General features: G+C 47.4%; 1 protein-coding gene across 1 annotated transcript in view; it reads right to left on the reverse strand.

Annotated features, from left to right (window-relative positions):
- TM4SF20 (transmembrane 4 L six family member 20) overlaps positions 1–17,284 on the reverse strand; it is a 104,541-nt gene that overhangs the window by 33,132 nt on the left and 54,125 nt on the right. The gene's annotated exons all lie outside the window — the stretch shown is intronic.

The raw sequence follows: 17,284 nt of genomic DNA on the forward strand, positions 1-17,284 counted from the left end.
ACCCGGGCCACCGGTACTTATAATGCCCCAGTGGCACTGGGATCTCAGGCAGCGGAAACGGTCTTAGAGTCTGCCGCACTTGTAATGAGGCCCAATGTGTAAAGTGTAATATATGTATTTGCTTCCATTTTTTATTAATTTCCCCATACATTTTCCACCACAGTTCCTTGTCATAAAGCACTTTTAGAATTACAGACGTTTTTAAATTCTTGATTTGTCGTCCTTAAATAATGCTGACATCAACGTCTATTCTGTGGGATCACAAAATGGGTGTGCATTTGGAGATCTAGACCAACATAGACAGGGATCTACTCGACACCATGGATACTTGCCACCTACTCCTGGACAAATCGATTAGCATAAAGTTTGAAGTTCTCAATTTGTGAAGCACTTTTGCGCTTGCATATTCTCACGATTTTCTCGAGATTAATGTGAAACGTTCAACTCAGTTTGGAGCTGGTCCGCTTCATTGAAAATAATGTACAAACATGTTTGACCCTGAAGCATGAACCATGTTCTGATTGTGGGAAGTGGCATAGATGGAGCAGCTGTCTATTAGGTCTGAGTGGGATTTCTAGAATCCAAACCTCGCTGGCTAGCAAAGGAGCAATGCACAGAAAATGAGGGGTGGACACAGAGTTGCAAGACTGGGGAGCAAAGCAATAATTGGAGTAGGGGGGGGCTTGTCAGTGATTCAGCATTCAATATCAGATGAGGGTCTTCAGTGCCTTCTGTAGTTACACTATGTGGGGCCTTGTGAATAATGGTAATATAACCTTGCGTCTGCCCAAATCTGCTTACACCATTATAAGACTTGATGAAATCGTCAAACAGGCCCTTTGGAATGCAAGAGATCAGCAGCAGTGAGGCAGATAGGCATTGCTCTTTATAGTGTAATTCTTTTTATAAACCATTTCAAAGGGCCTGATCACGAGTTGGGTGGTAGCCCTTAAATGCGGCGTTAACAGTCTCCACCCAATCTTGAGTCTGACGTGTTTAGAGCTGGGGGTAAACACACCAGAAAAATGTCAATTTTTGGCGCAACTACCGCCAGCGGTATATCCGCGCAGTAATTGTGACGGAAATTCCCCATTGGGCGCTGGATCCAATGGGGAATGGGAAGTTACAGTTGGTGCCCAACCCGTGATCCGGAAGTAATACCGCTGAATGGGTGGGTGCTAACGCAAATAAAGTTGGGCAGTATCCCAGCCAGGATACTGCCCAACACGTGATCAGGCCCAAAGTGTAAAAGACAGAAAATGTGCCTGAGTCCTTTAACTAGGCACTAAGCACTCGATCATTTTAGAAGGAGAGCTGAAACAGAACTTGGATGAGAAACAAGCTGATCCTTTGGAATCTGCATGTTAAGGCCAGCAGGTTTCATTAACCAAACATGTTATACTTTTCAATGTGCCACCAGCCTTCCTCTACCTTACGAGCTCTGTTGTTTCCATACATAATAGTACTGAGGAGGAAAATGTTGAAGCACCTATGAACCCAGTCTCTCTCCCTATTTGGAGGAAGAACAATGTACCTCCTCCAGCAAAGATATCTCCCTTGCGAGGAAGCTCTGGAGAATCACAAGATCGAAGTACCATCAGTGATCCTGCGATTGTGGATTGTGACGAAGGGCCCAGTGCTAGATTCTCCTCTTTTGTCCTTCATTAAGGACATTGATCGACTAACAGCATCTCATATGCTAGAAGAGGACCTGAAGGAGGCCCGTATTGGCCTTGTTCGAACCACTAGGATTGAAACACCAAAATCTAGTTTTAATAATCTGGCGCTGTCTTCATCTTTAGGAACATTGCAGGTGCCCAATCCAGCATTAATAATGCATACACTTGTTAAGGGTTGACCCACGTACCCAAAGGACGACACGGAGACCCGTCTCATTGCTTCACCATTCTTTATTAATTAACTAACTTCCCTCTTACTCCCTTGAGGCTCCTCCTCTTCCTCCTCCATCACCGTCCCCCTTAAAGGCACACACTCTTTCTCTCACAATACTGTGCCCTGTTTGCAAAGTTTGAACATCATAATGCTCAAAGAAACATTGGCAGAAACCACCTTAATTTTGGACGGGTACGTTGCCTAACAAATTAAAGCCAGTAGGAATTCCAGAGGGAGAGCGTATGAAGGTTTGGCTGTCTTCTTTACAACCTCATTAATTTAGAGTTGAAGAAGGTACCATAAGAAATGCATTATCCCTGCAAGCCTTTAAAATATATTGCAATACTGTACAAAGAATGTTATTAATCAATGTTTATAATCACCCACTTAAGAGAAAGCGATGAAATAGTTAACATATTATCAAGGAGGTGATATGTAGTGAAGGACTTATTTTCGACAGCTGGCTCTTAGACTGGGGCTGCGATCACTCAATGGGAGAATTCCGTGGGATCGACCAGAGGGTTGTAACATTTAAAAGGCAAAGGGCGACCTCTACAGTAGATTATTTTCTAATATCTCTGAGTCATTGGAATGTTATAGAACAAATTGTAATTTTAAGGGATATTTTTTAGTGATCCATCAATCTGCACACTCGGCAAAACCCTGTGCGTGGAGGGAAGCCGGACACATGTTATGGCACTCTGGGACTGGGTAGTCACTTGGAAAACATTAATCAAAGGGAATGTGATGCTCATCAGGAAAATAGCAAAAGGGTTTCCGCTGCTGTAACTGCCCCTGTAGAGAGAGTGCTTATGCTGAAATGCATCCACAAGATGTGGGCAGAGCATCAAGCCCCTTGCCCGCTGGGTGTTACGGGCTATGTAGACCTCAAATAAGATGCAGACTACATAGTACGTCTTGACTCCAACTTTATTAAGATCTAACTGCCGCCTCTCGCTTTCCCGCCTCTCCTCCTCCCCGCCACACCCCTCCTCCTCTTTCCCCTTTCACTTTGCCTTAAAGGGCTTGTGTCCTTTTCCTTCCACAACACCTCCCCCCTTACTTATCGATTGAGTCTGTGGTTACATTTCTTCGATGAGCCGGGTGGGCCTCCTGGCCGACCTGTGAGGTCGTCCGGTTCGTTCGTTCCTGTCGTCGGGCCGGTCTGGGGGAGTCTCTGGGTCCTCGGGATCTTCTTCCTCTAGAGGCATGTCCTCGGTCTGATCTACTTGGAACATTCACCTGAAGTATGATGCGTTTCGGGTTATTTCACCTTGGTCTCCTGAAGCGGTGGCCGTGGGTCCTTTTACTTCCGTCACTATCATGGGCTCGGGCCGATGTCTCAAGTCTGTTTACCGGCGTTGGGCTTGCCTGACGAGCATGGTTTCTCCTATTGGGATCAGGGGTTCCTTGGCTTTCCGTTTCCTGTCAGCCCATTCTTTGGCCTTTTGTCTTTTCTCTGCTTCTCGCTGTCGTATCTCGTCGTCCTCCTCTGGCGTGTAATCCTCGAGTTGGGGAAGCCGGGATCGTGGCTTGTACTTGATCATGAGTTTGGCTGGGGTGCGGCCGGTCACCTCATGTAGGGTATGCCGATAGCTCCGTAACATCTGTGAGGTGGCTTGTGGCATCGAAGCTTGGTCTGTCGCCGCTTTCTGGTGCATGCGCTTGATATTCGCCATGAAGTGTTCCACCATCCCATTGGCCTGGGGCCATAGTGGTGTGATCCTTTGGTGGTGGAATCCAAGGTGTGCCGCAAATTTCTTAAATTCTTGTCCCTGAAATGGGGATCCATTGTCTGTTTTCACTGTGTTGGGGATGCCCCACCCGCTGAACAGCTCATCTATTATGCCTACCACATGGTGGAAGGCTGTGGACTGTATGTGCTTCACCAGTGGGAATCGGGAATACTCGTCTATGGCCACTAGAGGGTGGCCTCCCTCTTCCAGTGGTAAAAGTCGAGTGCTACGCGCTGCCACGGTCCATCTGGGGGTGGAAAATATCTGCAGGGGGCAGAGTGGTGAGCTGGCTGCATTTACTTGGCACGGGTTGCAGTGTCTTAGTATGTCATCCACAATCGTGTCCATGTGGGATAACCACACCTGGTTCCGCAATATCTTTTTTGTGTTGGCACGCCTCGATGGCCTTCGTGTTCGATCATGACCAGTGGCTTCCTTAGGCTTTTGGGTGCTACCAGGCGGTTTCCTCTGAGTAGCGTGACTTGGCTAGTTGTGGCTAGTTCATTGTGTACTTTCTCCATTCTGGCTAGGTCTCTTCTGTCGACTTCCCCCCCTCCCCTGGCTCAAAGTGTTCGTTGGCCACCTGTCGCCACTTGTTCGTGTTGGTGAGGTGTATTGCTGCCTTGATGGTGGGGTCAGCCCTGCTCCTTTCCGCAAACAGTTGTGCTGTGATGGCTGGGGGAAGGGCGTTTAGCGACAGATACATATGCGATGTATCCATCAGTTTCTCCATGCATTGTGGTGTCGGACGCCCCGTCTGGGTGTCGTGACAGATAGTCTGCTGGGTTTGCATCGCCTCCAGGTTTGTGGATGTTTGTATAGTCGTATTCCTGGAGGCGGAAGCCCCATCGTTCGATGCATGGAGGCATTTTGATTTTTGGGTTGCCAAAGAGGGCCAGCAGAGCCTGATGGTCCGTTATGAGGGTGAAGGTTTGGATGATGAAATGGTGGAATTTCTTGCACGCCCATACGGCTGCCAGGCTCTCGCGCTCTGCCTGCGAGTATACTTGTTCGGTAGTGTTGAGCGCATGGCTGGCGTACGCTATGATGTGGGTTTTGCCGTTGTTCTGTGGATCGGTTTGAGCCAGAATTGCGCCTAGCCCTACTGGACTGGCGTCTACGGTGATTTCGGTCTGCCATTTGCGGATTGAAGTACGCTAGTTGGCGATTGGCAGCCAGTTTAGGTTTGATGGTGGAGAATGCCTGTTGGCATTGGTCTGTCCACTGGAAGGGTTGATCTTTTTTTAGCAGTTGCCAGAGTTGGCACGTGAGTGAGGCGTATTGTGGGAGGTAGCAAGCACAGTACCCTTCCATGCCCAAGAACGAGCAGAGTTCAGAGGTGTCCTTTGGGCTGGGTAAGTTCGTTATGGTGCGGATTTTGTCTGGATCAGCCTTGATGCCCTGGTCTGAAAAAATGTGGCCTAAGAAGCATAGGGTGTGTGTGTTGATTTCGCATTTCTGGCTGTTGAGTGTGAATCTGGCGTCTTGGAGGATACGGCAGACCTGGTGTAGAGCTGTGTCGTGTTGGTCTTGGGTGACTCTGAATATGAGGATATCGTCACTGTAATTGAATGCGTTGGTGACCGGGATAATTAGTCTGTGGATTGTTTCCTGGAAGATTTCAGCAGTGGATGAGATCCCGAAGTTTAGTCGCTTGTAGCGAAATAGGCTCTCGTGGGTAGTGAATGTAGTGATGGGTCTTGATGTGGGATCTATGACAAGTTGGTGGTATCCCTGGTTGAGATCCAATTTTGAGAATTTAGTGGCTTGGTTGAGCCTTATAAACATGTCTTCGATTTTTGGGCCTGGGTGTCTCTCCCGTTGGATGGCTGTATTGGGAATCCTCATGTCCACGCAGAGGCTGAGGTGCCCGTCTGCTTTGGGGACGACTACGAGTGGAGACACCCATGGTGTGGGCCCTGTCGCTCTTTCTATGATATCGTTGTTCAGTAGTGTCTGCAGCTCGTGGGTGACTTTCGCTTGTAGATGAAACCCTACCCGCCTGGGGTGTTGTGGTACTGGCCGTATCTTTGGGTCGATGTGTAGCTTGATGACATTATTCTTTAGCATGCCCACTCCTTCGAATAGGGCTGGATAGATGGATTTTAGATCTTCAATGTTTAGGGCTTTGTGGTGGATGGCCTGTATGAGTTGGGAGTCAGGCGGTATTCCTTGGATTGCTTCTGATTCGTCGTAGTTGATGTCGATGAGGTGTAGGGCGACAGCGGTTTTGTGGCTGAGTAGGGACCTTCCCGTTGCCGGACTGTGGATGACGTGTATCATCGTCTGAGCTCTTTTACCCCTGTGGATGAGGTCACACGCAAATTGTCCTTTTGAAGTCAGCGGCTGTGTTGCGCCCCATTGGAATATGTGGGCGTGTGATCGTTGAAATGGGAACTTGTCTGCTAAGTGTTCGTATGTCAGATGGCTCATGACATTGACGGTTGCGCCTGTGTCTACCAGGAACGGTGTGTCAATTACTCCTAGGTGTACTATCACTCTGGGTGCCATGCTGTCGTCTGAGGCTTCTGAGATGAGGCGGATGTACTCCCTGCTGTATCGGTCATATTCTGCGTATTGTGCCGGTTCTGTTGGGTGTTCTTCGACTGGTGGGTTTTCGTAGGAGTCCCTGGTGACACTCTCCCTCTGGCGTTCTTCTTCGGGATATGATTGCATGTGGTATGTTTGTTCTTGGTTGGCGTATGCCTCGTCCGCCTGTTCTACCTGCAGGTTTTCTACCGCTCTGATGAACCCAGCATTGGCCGCGGGCCTGGGGTTGGTGGCAGGCTTGGTATATTCCCGTTCCGGGTATGGTCGTGGGTTGAAGGGTCTCGGCGCCTCAAATCTACTCGCAGTTGTTTGTTGGTTGGGTGGCCGGTATGCTGGTAGTGGGGGTGTCTTTTCCCGGCACATGCTCTGAAAGTGGTTCTCTTGGCCACACCTCATACACATTTATCCTATTGCGGGGCATTGGCCCTTGTGTGGGAATTCAAACCCGCACCGGTAGCATTGTCTTTCTAGTGGTGGGCGTCTCGCATTATTCCACTGGTCCTGTCTGTATGTGTTGTTGTATTGGCGGCTTGTTTGACTAGTGGTGATGGCCGTGATAGGGTCTATCTTCTTTGGGTTCTCTATGTGGGCAGCCTGGATGTCCACTCTTTCGTACACTCTAGCCAGTTCAGCTATCTCTTTCAAAGGTAGCGGTTTCTTCACTAAGTGTTTGCGGAATATTGATGACAAGCATCCTTCTATGACCCTCAGGTGGATGGCTTCGTCGTCGTTAAAGTTGGCGAAGTTGCAATACATGATCTTCCTTTGTAGGCGTAATATGAACTGGCCGATTGTTTCCTGGGGCATCTGGGTGCACTGATTGAAAATGTAGCACTCATAGTCTCTATTTGGGATGACTACAAGGCAACTGTTGATGGCTTCGATGAGTTTTTGGTATGTGGTCCTTTCTGCTGTCGGGATGGTCTTGATGACACTCTTTATGTCTTTCCCCACCAGATTTGTGAAGATGTCTAGCTTGTTTGGAGCATCTTGGTTTCCTACCGCCCTCATAAATTCTTCGAACTCGTCCATCCACTCTTGCCATATTTGTCCTTGGTTTTCCTGAGGTTCTAATGAGAAGGGGTTCGGGCGGCGTAGAAAGGAAACCGGGTTGGTGGGCGTCACACTGGGTTTGGCGGGCACTGTGGTGTCTACTGCTGCACTCCCAGACTGTGATATGGTCACTGATGCTCGGTCGTGGCGCTGCGGCCTCGGTCCTTGTATTCAAATGTCTCTGGTTACTCTCTTTCACGTGGCTCTGCATGCCCTTGCTCCCTCATTTTCAAGTGGCTTGTAGTTGGCGTTGGGGTGTGTGTGTGTGTGATTCCTCGCTTTCAAGTGGCTTAAGGCTGGCACTGGTGTGTGCCTTGGTTTCCTCGCTTTCAAGTGGCTTATGGCTGGCACTGGCATGTGCCTTGGTTTCCTCGCTTTCAAGTGGCTTATGGCTGGCACTGGCATGTGCTTTGGTTTCCTCGCTTTCAAGTGGCTTGTAATAGTCACTGGCGCGTGCCTTTGTCTCCCCTCTCTGGAGCGTATATGTGGGCGGTTGTGTTTCCCTTTTTTTCCGTTTCCCTACCTGCGTGTGCGCGGCACCTCCGATTCTTCTGGGCGTGGCATACTGCTGTCCTCTTTCGTTCTCCTTGTCGGCAGTGTTGCTCGGCGTCTCGCTGGAGGCCCTCCTCGTCTCCGGCGTCTCGCCGCGTGTCTCCTGTTCCTTCTCTGCGGCCGGCGTGCTGGATCTTCTCTCCGGCGCTGGCACGTCACAGGTGGCGCTGGGTCCCTCTCTGACTCCGCAGCTCACCGCACTTCTCTGTCCGCTGGATCTCCTTTCCGGCGTAGGCGCGACGCTGCTGGGTCCCTCCGTGACTCTGCAGGTCGGCGCACGTCTCTGTCTTCTTTTCTCTTCCTATGGCATGTGTCGCCGGATTTTCCTCACCGGCGTCAATCCTCTGCTCACCGCAGTTGGCGCCGTGTCCCTCCATGACTCCAGCTGCTTCCTCGGGCGCGGGGTCCCTCCTTGCTCGTCGCCAGTTGTTACGGGCTATGTAGACCTGAAATAAAATGAAGACTACATAGTACGTCTTGACCACAACTTTATTAAGATCTAACTGCCGCCTCTCGCTTTCCCGCCTCCCCTCCTCCCTGCCCTGTCCCTCCTCCTCTTTCCCCTTTCGCTTTGCCTTAAAGGGCTCGTGTCCTTTTCCTTCCACAACACTGGGCTCTCCAGAATGTCACTGCTGCTTTTTCGTGGGTTACATCTTCCTGAGCTAGGCACCCATATTGGCATTCCTAGGACACTTTCACAGGGTGCAAGTGAAATTTCAAGCCAATTTCAAGACACTTTTAACCAGGTCTTCAAAGTAGTGCAGACACCAACGTGTTGTGCGTTCTTACAACAGGAAGCTGCCCAAAATGTTGGCAGTTCAATTCCTTCCATGTTCTTTGGTGTACATTCTACGATTCTGGAAATTTGTTGAAGATTTGCATGCAAATTTTCAGGTACCCAGATGCACATGTTTTTACAGAGTTGCAGGTCCTGATCTTTGCAGATTTTAAGGAGTGTGGTGACCAGCACGAGCTGCCACTGGTCATCCATTTTACCAGCCAGGATATGAAGCTTGTATCCGCTCAGGCGTATTCCCCGGTGCATGCTTCAGCAGGCTGCAAACAGGCCACAAGGGGTCCAGCCCGCGTGGGCGGCGCCTTACAGTGCTCTGCTCCAGGAAGCAGTGAGGGAGCCACCATATCTGTGAGTCCACATTTGGGTGTTGGCCCCATCCCCTGGTTGCGCAGAGGCCATCAGAGTGTCTACGTAACCAACGAAACATTTCCGGCGCGCGCCAGCAAGCAGGGGTCTTGTACTATAATAGTCTGGAAAACATTGAGAACGGTGCGTCTTAACGCACTCTGTCCGATCAGTTCCCAAGCTCTCGAGCCCCTGGTTCTTTTCTTACCTTTTGTGCACGGCTGCCTTTGTCCTTGCCACCAGCCAGGGTTTTGATTTCTTCCTTTTCTCTTTTCTGGTACCCTTGCTTTTCCCGTATCAGTCCATCATGGGGGGCTGGGAGGGATCTCCTGCTCATTCATTTTTCCAGCCTGATCCCTGCCTCTGCTGCCTTTCAGTCTGTGTCTTCTTATATCGCCTTCGGCCTGATTGCTTTCTTTCCTGATGGCATGCCTACTTCGTATAATTCTTCCATCTTTGCCTGACAGAAGACTTCCACCAACCCGTTTGCTGGATTTCTAGCAGTCGTCATCCCATGCAACAGGCTCCCATATCAGTGCTTTGCACTGTTCCTGTGTCACGCTAATACAGGGGACGCCCATACATGAAATAGGGAGTGATCCCATATGACTAACAAGTGTCGATCTCTGGGTTGGTTGGGCTACTCCTTGTGCTACAACTTCTACAACTTCCACCACGGCCACACCGACTTCTGCGACAGACTCCCAGAGAAATACAGGTACAGAGCGCAAGCATGACAGTCAGCTTGACAACAGAGCACATTCCGTGACAAGCAGAAAAACACTAATGGAGTCCACTGTGTACCATTCATGTGACAACAGATGTAGGAACCAGTGGATGGGCAGGAGACCATATATGCATTACCTCATGTGGCGATTCTTTTAAGAAACCTCATAATGGTTACTGAAACCCCATGATAGGAGGCTTGGACTCAATGGCAAAAACCATCCATTCCTGTGCCGAAGGAGGGCAGGGGGCTCTTGCCTTCTTCCAGGTAGGTGGTGGCAATCCAACTGGACTTTCCATGATTGTGCCCTCATGAAAGGCACCAGAGTAGTAGGGATGTTGGTTCAAGGGGGCATCAGACTGGGGGGCTGACCACAGCTTCCTCCTCAATAACCCTGGCGATTACAGAGGTATGACTGAAGTGCTCACTTCATCAGACCCAAAAGAGTGCTGCATTCATAAGAAAACGATACGCTGGGAACCATTTCTCTAAATTACTACTCGGCAGTATGCACTGCTGAATCTATTAGGCCAAGACTCTTAGGGCTTCATCACGAGTTGGGCGGTATCCTGGCGGTATTACTGCCGGGATACCGCCCGGGCTAATAGCGTTACCGTTACCTAGCTCAGAGCTCAGGGTAAATGCAACCAAACCTGTGTTTTGGCGGACCCTTAAATGCGGCAGTAATAGCGTTTCCGCCGCATTTAAGGGTTACCTCCAAACTTGTGATGAAGCTGTTAGTCTGTTCCAGACCGGCACAAAGGTTGGGAGCCAAATGCTGTTTTTGCCTGTGGATCTTATAACCGCAGGACCACGCCTGTAGGAAGCCCCATGGTCAGCCCAGACATTATGTAGGGAGGTTAATTGCTGCTGACCTGGTGAACGTAACCAAGAACAACCTATGCTGATGTGCTGCTGTGCTGCTGTGCTGTGCCATTCCAAGCTCCTTTGTTTGGTAGCATTGTGTTATTTGGAGATGTAGCTGTAAGCTGCCCCTGCCATCGGAAGGATACACTCTCCCTGGTGTTCATAGAGTGACTCAGATAATACTTGCCCAAACAAGGTTGGATGCGCATCCTTCATCCTCCAGGACTCCTGAGATTGTTTTGTCATCTGCCTGACTCCAGCCTGCCGAGACACAACCTAAACTTCCATACCACAAAATCTCAGCAAGCAACTCTTTATATGTTTGTCTTGGAGAAGGCACACACAACAGCCAAAATCCGGGGAGTATTTAATACCAGGTTTTTGGGATGGCTTCGACCAAATGCTTGACTATTTTGTTTTGTTGTCAGAGGCAATGGTAGAAATATTGTGTGTGCAATTGCAGATGACAATTACTACTGGGTGCCCTGTTTTGTGCATTGCTTGATCCTCATAATACAGGACTTCCTGAAAAATGACCAACATAATGGACATATGCCACAACGTTTGTGGCCATTTTAGCCATTCTGACAAAGCTCACAAGATGCTGAGAGGAGTACAAACAGTGAGTTTCCTCTCCCCAACCTGGACTTATACAGAAGGTTTCTGTGTAATGTACTTTGACCCTATGTATGCTTCAACGCTTCTTTGAACCTCACAAAGCTATTATGAGTAGGTGATGCAACATAAACATTACGCAAGGTCATCCATGTCTTTGACGCCTGCGCACCGAGGACTCCTGACATGGCTCACCCTGCTTCTAGAGCCTTTATATGTGCTACACACGCTGTCTGCAATGATACTGCCAGGATCCTATTGGCCTGTCACCCAGCACCACTGCATGTGTACATTCAGCAATTCTGGTTATGGCATAATTACTGTGTTAAAATCTATGACCTACCTCTGCATTCATTTACCTGTTTTACCGCTGTACTTTTGGACCAATCTAATTTCATGTTCCATTTCACATTTTGGGCTTGTGCATTCTGTTATATGCATGTTGTCCGAGAGGTAGAGGGCTTTGGAAGGCATACCAAGTACATTTGGTTGCAGTTGGCTCCTAAGACCTGAAGATAATCTGATTAGATTCACCTGTTACAAGCTACTCACTAGTCTGCCAAGAGTTAGAGAGACCTCAGTTAAAATCCACTGTTACAGGCTACTGAATCCTGCATGCTGAAGCTGCTTTTCTGCAGCTCCCGATGTGTTCGATTTTAAGGACATCCTGTTCTATGCCGGTATCTTTGCTGCCTTTCTGACTTTATGTAAACACTCTGTTTTCCAATGGGAAATGTCTCCCTGAAATCCCAACCTCTGGCTTAACTAAATGCTTCCCCTGTTTTCCAATTCCAGAAATTGGCTGAGATTTGTATTTATTTAATTTGTATACAGCGCTTTACACCAAAGCGATGTACATGAGAACAGAACAGTACATTCAAATGAATATAAAATAGAAAACACAGCAGATATCTGTATTTGCATTGAACTTCTTCACCAGTAAAGAGAAGATAAGATCTCAAAGAGACCCGGAAAGTAGAATAGAGAGAAATAGAACAAAGAAGGATGGAGAGCATTCCCGTCTAGATGCACAAGAAGAGAAAAAGAGCGAAAACGAGACTGAGCACAGTGAGGGTGAGGAACAACTAGAAGGGAATGGGAAGAAGAGCAGAGTGAACGAGAAGGAGTGTACAATGAGATAAGAGAGGAGAGATATGTTTATTTTAAACAGTGATGTAAAGGAAGTCATCCCAGGTCAACCAGAGAGGGTGAAATGGAGTCACGAGGAGCAAAGAGAAATAGAACACGAATAGAGGCATTGAATTCAGATTTCAGAGGGGCTAGATGTGATAAAGGAAGTCCAAAGATGGTAGAAGAACAGTAGAAGAGCTAGGAAAAGATGAAGGGGGACACCAGGATTTGAGTGGCCTTAAAAGTCATGAAAGGACAGGTTTTCAGAATGTTGTGCAGGTGGAATCAACAGGAATCGGCCGATATAGAGATGTGAGGAACTAAAGGAGAAATCTGAGTCTAAATAAAGACCTGGATTACAGGCCGTAGAAGAAGTAGGTACCTGAGCTGGGGGAAATGACATGAATTGAGGGCAAGGGGGGCTGGAGTGGTGGTGGAATGAAAGAAAATAACCTCAGATTTAGCAGCATTAAGTACCAAGAAGTGGTCCGTCATCCAAGATTTAATAGCAAGGAGAAAGGCACTGAGCTTGTTGTGAATATCATCGGTGCAGTGCGGGAAGGATAGAGAGAGTTGAGTGCCATTGGCGTAGAAATGGTGGGATAGCCCAAAAAAAGAAATGACACCAGCGAGTGAGGAGACATAGAGAAAAAAGAGGAAGGGACCAAGACAGAGCCTTGAGGAACACCAATAGGTATGCAGAAATGTTTTGGAAGAAGCCCCAGCCCAATAGACTGAAAAATCCCCCTGGCAGAGGTATGACTCGAATGAAGATAAAGTAGAGCCAGAAAAACCAAAAGAAGAGAGGGCAGACAATAGAAGCGAGTGATGAACAGTTGCAGAAAGAGCCAGAAGAATGAGAGGAGAGAAGTGTTTAAAGTGACGTGCAGAGTGTAGGGAGTCCAGAACAGGGAAAAGAGCAGTCTCAATGGAATAGCCAGAACGAAAGCCAGACTGAAAACAAGGAAGAATGGATTTACGAGAGACAAAGGTGGAAACCTGAGAGTAAACAATACGTTCAAGAATTTTAGAAAGATAGGGCAAGAGCGAAATGGGGCAGAAATGAGAAGCAGAGGATATATCAGCAGTAGGTTTCTTTAGGATCAGGATGATAGTAGCATGCTTACATGTGGATGGAAATATTGAAGTGGATAGACAGGAGTTAAACAGAATTGTAAGGTAGGGGACGAGTAAAGGATAGACTTTAGATATACATGTGGATGGAATGGAGTCCATTGGGGAGGAGGTGGAGTGAGCCCAAGCAAGGATGAGAGAGGTCTCCTCATAAGTAATAGGAGTAAACTCAAAAAAAATCTCCCTGGGAGGTACCAGAGATAGCAGCAACCTGAAGTATTAAGCTTTCCTGTTTGTTTATTTCTTACTTTACTACTAGACTTCAGTCCAAAGCTTAAGTGCCGGCTTTTTAGCGCACTGAGTTTGCTGAACCCCTCATCTTCACTAAGTTGGCAGCAACCTCTCTTGTCTGGGCTATTGCTTTATGTGTACCTGGTATTCCTAGAATGATATGATTCTGAGTTTCTGCGATGCTGCTTTACTTGCCTGCTTCTGTGCTTATCCCAGATACCTGTTCTGTTTCTTCCCCCATGGTTTCCTCTGTATCAACATTCCCATGTGCATTTTGCCTACAGTCTCTGCTTTCTACTTTATTGCTCGACCTATCTTATACCTGGCTATTTGTATCATCCCTGCTTTCTGCGTGATTTATATATTGGTTCATTGTTGTGCCTCCACTCCACATCCGTATACAGTGTGACCATGGGTTGGTCTCTGTTAAGATCAGATAATGGAAAGACTTCTGTTGCCTTCTTCTAGCCAGTTGGAGTCTTACATGTCTCAGGATATGGTCTCCAGTTTAACTCTTACACTGAGTACAACAGTCCCCTCAGCATGCACAATTCATGATGCAGCTGCATGACAGTTGTTAAGAGTAATCTGTTGGTACTTATCCCAAGGGCTTTCATTAATCCCTTGATACCCCTTATCAGATTCCAGTGCCCCTTTTCCTCTGAATAATCTATGGTACCTAGTGTCTATACTTGCCTTTGCTGTCTTTCTGTGTCTATTTGCAGTTCCTGTGAGTGTGTGTGTCAACTCAGATCAGCCTGGTATGCACCCCATTTCTGTTATATGCTAAGTGTTACTCCCCTAATCTACAGTGCATACTCTGACATACATCTTTGACCCTGAGTTTTCCTGCCAGCTCCTGACAGGTATCATCAGTGATTTCATGCCCCTGGTTCATATGCTAAAAGACCAGATTGTGCTATGGGGCAGGGAACTAGGAAAGACGAGGATTTTAAGGTTTGAGTCTGGCTAGTGGTATAAACTAGCACTTTGAATCAAATGCCTAGATCAAAGCAGACATATGTGACTCAGAATAATTCATGTGTGCCACATTTTCTTTTTCAAACCATTTTATTAGATCAAATTGTTATGTTGTCATACAGCAGAAGGCACACGTTACAAGAAGCAAGCAATTGATTAAAAGCAAAGCTATTGCAGCAAAAAAACATGTCTACCCATTACCCTCCCACCTCTCACCCACATTGGAATGCCATAACCAGACAGAGGAAAAGACATTAGGTGCAGTCAAACAAAGATGACGGGTAAAAAGCATTGAATAGTTATGTTTGATCTGTCAAAAGAGAAATGTGTTCAGACATTTGCAAAACCAACAGCCTGAAACCCCCTGGAGCAGCATGATCCACGAAGATCTTCTGCCACGAAGGCAAGGAATAGACTACAGACTTTATCAAATTTGGATATTGCATTTTTTACAACCAATGATAATTTTTCCATACTTAATATTTGCCAGATTTGTATTAGCCAAGTGTTGATCCAAGGTGGATAACATGTGTTCCAATGAATCGCTGTAGACCATTTTGCAGCCAGCAGTAAGTAGTTTTGTAGAATTCTATGACAAGATGATGGGTTTATTTCCAGATTGCTTCTTCATTCTCCTAGGAGAACAAAGGCTCTATCGGCCATGATGAAGTAGCTCACAATGATTTTCAACATGGATCATACTACTAGCAAAAAGTGATACAACCTATGGCATCCCCACCAAATATGCATGTTTTATCCAGCTTCACCACATTCTCTCCAACAAATGTTAAACCTGCCATTAGACATGGTATTTAATCTAGTAGGCGTATGATGCCATTGCTAAATAATCTAATACTAGAGATGTGTCAATAGCACACTAGCAATCCTCTTTATGAAACTATTAAGAGTTATATTCTGCTGAATTCACTAGTTATGTGTCTGTCACGACCCTCGCCCAAAACCCCCTCTGGCAAACCCATTGGCCAGGTGGAGTCAGGACTCGGGCCTCTAGAACCTGCCATCCTTTTCCAAAACCCTCTTGGGGCCACTCCTGGCACCTATGACGCCAGGCTCATACACCATGAAAAACATGTGCTTGGGAACTACTTAATGTGTTATCAGCCAACATGGAGGCTTCCACATAGCTTGGTTCCAAAGAACCAAGCTATGCGGTCTAGTGTTTTGGGTGTGGCAGCCTAGGGACTGCTTTACCTGGACTATTTTGTTGGGGCTATTTAAACCACACCCGAGCAAGACAACACGCTTCGCGTTACTTTGCAGCTTGCAACGTGACGCTCACCGTGTCCAGCTATTACCTCGGACCTCGGAGAAGCAGAACCTGCAAGGAGACAAAAGGAACATTATTAGCAGCAGCATCTTACCTGCAGTCTTCATCTTTAGCCACTCGCAGCTACTGAGAACAGCCTTCCTCGAACCTGCACACCTCCCAGACAGAACGACCTGAAAGAGGAAGATAGAGACAACATCAAAGAAAGCAGTAGAGACATTTGCAAGTTACAAAATGCTCAAAAGGCTTACCTGGCTGGTCGCCTCTCGGCTGGCACCACTCTGGACATTCCACTCGCTCTGAAGAACACCATGACCTACAAGGAAGGAAAACACAGGTTAGCAAAGGCAAGACTTCACAGCGCTGCGCATAGTGCTTACTTACTGCATCATAGCGCTCTTAATACGCCATCATTTACCAGTGGGGCTCAACCAAGCCAGTTTGCCGCGCTGAAGCTCCGCATACCTATGGGAGAAAAAAGAGACATTTTTAAACAAAGAAAGGCATGCAGGATAGCAACAAAAGTAAAGAACAGCAATAAGACCTACCTGAACAATATCAAATGGGCCGACGTCAGTGAAGTAACTGGACCGCACATGCCCATGAAAGACAACGCGCCCCTGCAAAGAAGGCAGGACGGAGAGCCCGCCTAACTCGACCACAAGGTGAGGAGAGGGTCCCAGAGGGGCTGAAATCATACTGGGGTGGAGGGAGGATACTTACCCAGGTCGGTCAGCCTTGAACACAGTCCTCCTGTATTTTCAGGCAGAACCTTCCCCGGAGACCACATCTGGGCAAAGCTGAGAAGCATACCAGCGAGTAACCCGGCTGGGTGGCGTCCCTGTGGATACCAGGTGAGAGTAATAGTGTCCCACTGAGAATTGTAATTATCCCTTTGGGGTTGTTTAGCACCCACTAACAGGCAGTATATTGATGAAATGATGCCCATACAGGATTTGGTTTCAGTGATCCATGTACAATCCTGTGTTGGGTTTGCCAGTACTGCATACAAACTGTTTCCTGGATTTCATAATATGTTTGACAGGTTTCAAATTATGTAATGTTCCCTCTGTTAAACATATCACCTACCTTCAGACACCATCAATGTTTCTAACACGAAAAGCCCTCTAATCCAGTGAGGGTGTAAAATCAGGGTTCTGGAACAGCAGAATAGAAGGTGATGGCAATTTAGCAAGGTCACATTTTTAACTGTTCTTATCTACATTTAAAGGGTCATATTGCTTATGGGGTTGAGAGAGTGATGGAGTCTTACATGTTTGGTGTAACCAGAGTTGTGCCTGTAAATGCAGGCCTGTAACTCGCTGTTCCACGTAAACCCATGGTTCTTCTGCTTCCACCTGCATCCACTCAGCCGGAATCCTTAA

The sequence above is a fragment of the Ambystoma mexicanum genome, chromosome 10, assembly GCF_040938575.1.
Source record: "Ambystoma mexicanum isolate Mex_15411 chromosome 10, UKY_AmexF1_1, whole genome shotgun sequence".
NCBI lineage: Eukaryota > Metazoa > Chordata > Amphibia > Caudata > Ambystomatidae > Ambystoma > Ambystoma mexicanum.